The sequence below is a fragment of the Meles meles genome, chromosome 2 (genome assembly GCF_922984935.1).
Source record: "Meles meles chromosome 2, mMelMel3.1 paternal haplotype, whole genome shotgun sequence".
NCBI lineage: Eukaryota > Metazoa > Chordata > Mammalia > Carnivora > Mustelidae > Meles > Meles meles.
In genome coordinates this window covers 161,343,201-161,347,289 of record NC_060067.1, presented here as the reverse complement: position 1 = coordinate 161,347,289, position 4,089 = coordinate 161,343,201, and positions in this window count along the sequence as shown.

Below are 4,089 nucleotides of genomic sequence, written 5' to 3'. Positions count from 1 at the left end.
GAGATACCACCTGACATCAGTCAGAATGGCCAAAATTAGCAAGACAGGAAACAATATGTGTTGGAGAGGATGTGGAGAAAGGGGAACCCTCTTACACTGTTGGTGGGAATGCAAGTTAGTGCAGCCACTTTGGAGAACAGTGTGGAGACTCCTGAAGAAATTAAGAATAGAGCTTCCCTATGACCCTGCAATTGCACTGCTGGGTATTTACCCCAAAGATACAGATGTAGTGAAAAGAAGGGCCATCTGTACCCCAATGTTTATTGCAGCAATGGCTACGGTCGCCAAACTGTGGAAAGAACCAAGATGCCCTTCAACGGATGAATGGATAAGGAAGATGTGGTCCATATACACAATGGAGTATTATGCCTCCATCAGAAAGGATGAATACTCAACTTTTGTAGCAATATGGACGGGACTGGAAGAAATTTTGCTGAGCGAAATAAGTCAAGCAGAGAGATTCAAGTATCATGTGGTCTCACTTATTTGTGGAGCATAACAGAGAACATGGAGGACATGGGGAGATGGAGAGGAGAGGGAGTTGAGGGAAACTGGAAGGGGAGATGAACCATGAGAGACTATGGACTCTGAAAAACAACCAGAGGGTTTTGAAGGGGCGGGGGGGTGGGAGGTTGAGGAACCAGGTGGTGGGTAATAGGGAGGGCACGTACTGCATGGAGCAGTGAGTGTGATGCCAAAACAATGAACACTGTTATGCTGTAAATAAACAAATAAAAAAAAAAAAGAATATTGTGTCATTCAGATGCCATGGATATCTTGAAGCCAAAGCATTAAACAAGCAACAAAGACAGACATAAATTAGGTGACTCAGAAAATTTTCCATTATTAATTGTGAGAAATGGAAGGAAAGTGCCCACAATGATGAGATTATAATCTGATACTCAGTTCCGTCAATATTGATACCAGTCTCTAGCACTCATCACTTTGTACTTATAACAGGTTTTTGCACATATGTATATTTGTATAGTCATTTATTCACTTTTTATTCAATTAAAATATGTCTGAAGAAGTTGTGACAAGTACTATTGTAGCTTCTGAGATAAAGAAAAAATGTCTCTGCATTCATGGCTTCAGTTAGATGGTGATAGATACTCTGGAGAAAAACAGAGCAAGATACGGATATAGAGTAGAGGATAGTGTATAGTATTCAACAGAAAATGGTATCACCTTGATGTAATGATATGTTACCTTCCATCTCTGATTTTTTTTTAAATATTTTATTTATTTATTTGACAGAGAGAGAGGTCACAAGTAGGCAGAGAGGCAGGCAGAGAGAGAGAGGGAGAAACAGGCTCCCCACTGAGCAGAGAGCCCAATGCGGGGCTCAATTCCAGGACCCTGAGATCATGACCTGAGCCAAAGGCAGAGACTTAAACCACTGAGCCACCCAGTTGCCCCCCATCTCTGATTCTTATAACCATTCTCAAACCCTCATGGCAGTAACATTTCTACAACTGTACCCTTTTACTCAATCTCTTTAGAATAGTGTTCTCTATAGGTTATTTCTCAAAACAACTGGCCCATTTACTGATTTCTTATCAGAACCAGTTTCACTGCTCCCAGCCAAGAAAACTGCTCAGGTCCATCTTTTTTTGTAGGGAGATATTATGAGGGCAAATTTGGGTCACATTTCATAGTAATAATAGGCCAAAACATACTTAATTTGGTGAGTTCTCTGCTACACAAGATGTCTTTCTAATTGAAAACTTTTTCACATTAGCGTCTCTCTGACTCTTCAGACCTTTCAAATAAATTGAGGTGAATACTCAGGCTTAAAGCTTTCCACATTCTTGTATCAACAGTCTTTCTCCTCACTCTGCATTTTCTCTGACTGGGGTAACAACTTACTTTTCATTCAAAGAAGAATCCATGAAAATATGTCAATAATAAAACCAACATGTATGAGAAATTCAACTGATGTAAAATTAGAAAAAATGTTTTATAATGAATTTAAATTATTAATATATGTGTCTCTCTATATGAACATTTATGAATATTTATATGAGAGTCACCAAAATGGAAATGATGGTTAATTCATTAAGATGATTTGGAATTTCAAGTAGTATTGAGTTTACCTGTATATTTCTACATTAATTTTTGATAATTTGAAAGTAAATTAATATTACTAAAATATCAAAGTAACAGACAAAGTGCTTTACTTATTTGCTAAACATAATTCATAATTGTGGTATATTATACTGGATACCATAAAGTATAACACACAAAATAGAACTTGTATAAGCCAATTTCTTTTAAATTAACATAAAATGTATTATTTGTTTGAGGGGTACAGGTCTATAATTCACCAGTCTTATATAATTCACACCACTCACTATAGCACATACCCTCCCCAGTGTCTATCACCCAGTCACCCTATCCTTCCCTCCCTTCCCTTCAGCAACCCTCAGTTTGTTTCCTGAGATTAAGAGTCTCTTATGGTTTGTCTCCTTCTCTGGTTTCATCTTGCTTCATTTTTCCCTTCCTCCCCCTATAATCCACTGTCTTATTTCTCACATTAGTCATATAAGTGAGATCATATGATAATTGTCTTCCTCTGATTGACTTATTTTGCTTAGCATAATACCCTCTAATTCCATCCATGTTGTTGCAAATGGCAGGATATCATTTCTTTTATGGCTTCATAGTATTCCATGATATATATATATATATACCACATCTTCATTATCCATTCTTCTGTTGATGGGCATCTAGACTCCTTCCATAGTTCCGTTATTGTGGGCATCGCCAGATAAACATTCAGGTGAGCATGCCCCCTCAGATCAGTACATTTGCATCTTTGGGGTAAATACCCAGTAGTGCAGTTGCTGGGTTATATGGTAGCTCTATTTTCAACTTTTTGAGGAACATCCATACTGTTTTCCAGAGTGGCAACACCAGCTTTCCTTTCCACCAACAGAATAGGAAGGTTCCCCTTTCTTCACATCCTTACCAACACCTGTTGTCTCCTGACTTGTTAATTTTAGCCATTCTGACTGGTTTGAGGTGGTACCTCACTGTGGTTTTGATTTGTATTTCCCTGATGCTGAGTGATGTGGAGCATTTTTCATGTCTTCTTTGGGCATTTGGATGTCTTCTTTGCACAAATGTATGTTCATGTCCTCTGCCCATTTCTTGATTGGGCTATGTGTTGTTTGGGTGTTGAGTTTGATAAGTTCTTTATAGATTCTTGATCCGATATGTCATTTCTGAATATCTTCCCCATTCTGTCAGTTGTCTTTTGGTTTTATTGACTGTTTCCTAGCAAAGGAAGTGCAAAAGGTTTTGATCTTGATGAAGTCCCAATAGTTTTGTTTTTGCCCTTACTTCCCTTGCCTTTGGTGATGTTTCTAGGAAGAAGTTGCTGTGGCTGAGATTGAAGAGGTCACTGCCTGTGTTTTCAAGGATTTTGATGGATTCCTCCCTCACACTGAGGTCGTTCATCCACGTTGAGTCTGTTTTTGTGTGTAGTGTAAGGAAATGGTCCAGTTTCATTCTTCTGCATGTGGCTGTCCAATTTTCCCAACACCATTTGTTGAAGAGACTGTCATTTTTCCATTGGACATTCTTTCCTGCTTTGTCAAAGATTAGTTAGCCATAGAGGTCAGGGTTCATTTCTGGGCTCTCTATTCTGTTCCATTGATCTATGTGGCTGTGTTGGTTCCTGTACCATACTGTCTTGATGATGACAGCTTTGTAATAGAGCTTGAAGTCTGGAATTGTGATGCCACCAACCTTGGTTTTCTTTTTCAACATTCCTCTGGCTACTTGGGGTCTTTTCTGGTTTCATATAAATTTTAGGATTATTTGTTCCATTTCTTTGAAAAAAGTTGATGGTATTTTCATAGGGATTGCTTTAAATATGGAGATTGCTCTAGGTAGCATAGACATTTTCACAATATTTGTTCTTCCAATCCATGAGCATGGAATGTTTTTCCATTTCTTTGTGTCTTCCTCAATTTCTTTCACGAGTATTTTATAGTTTTTTGAGTACAAATTCTTTGCCTCTTTGTTTAAATTTATTCCTAGGTATCTTATGGTTCTGGGTGCAATTGTAAATGGGATTGGCTC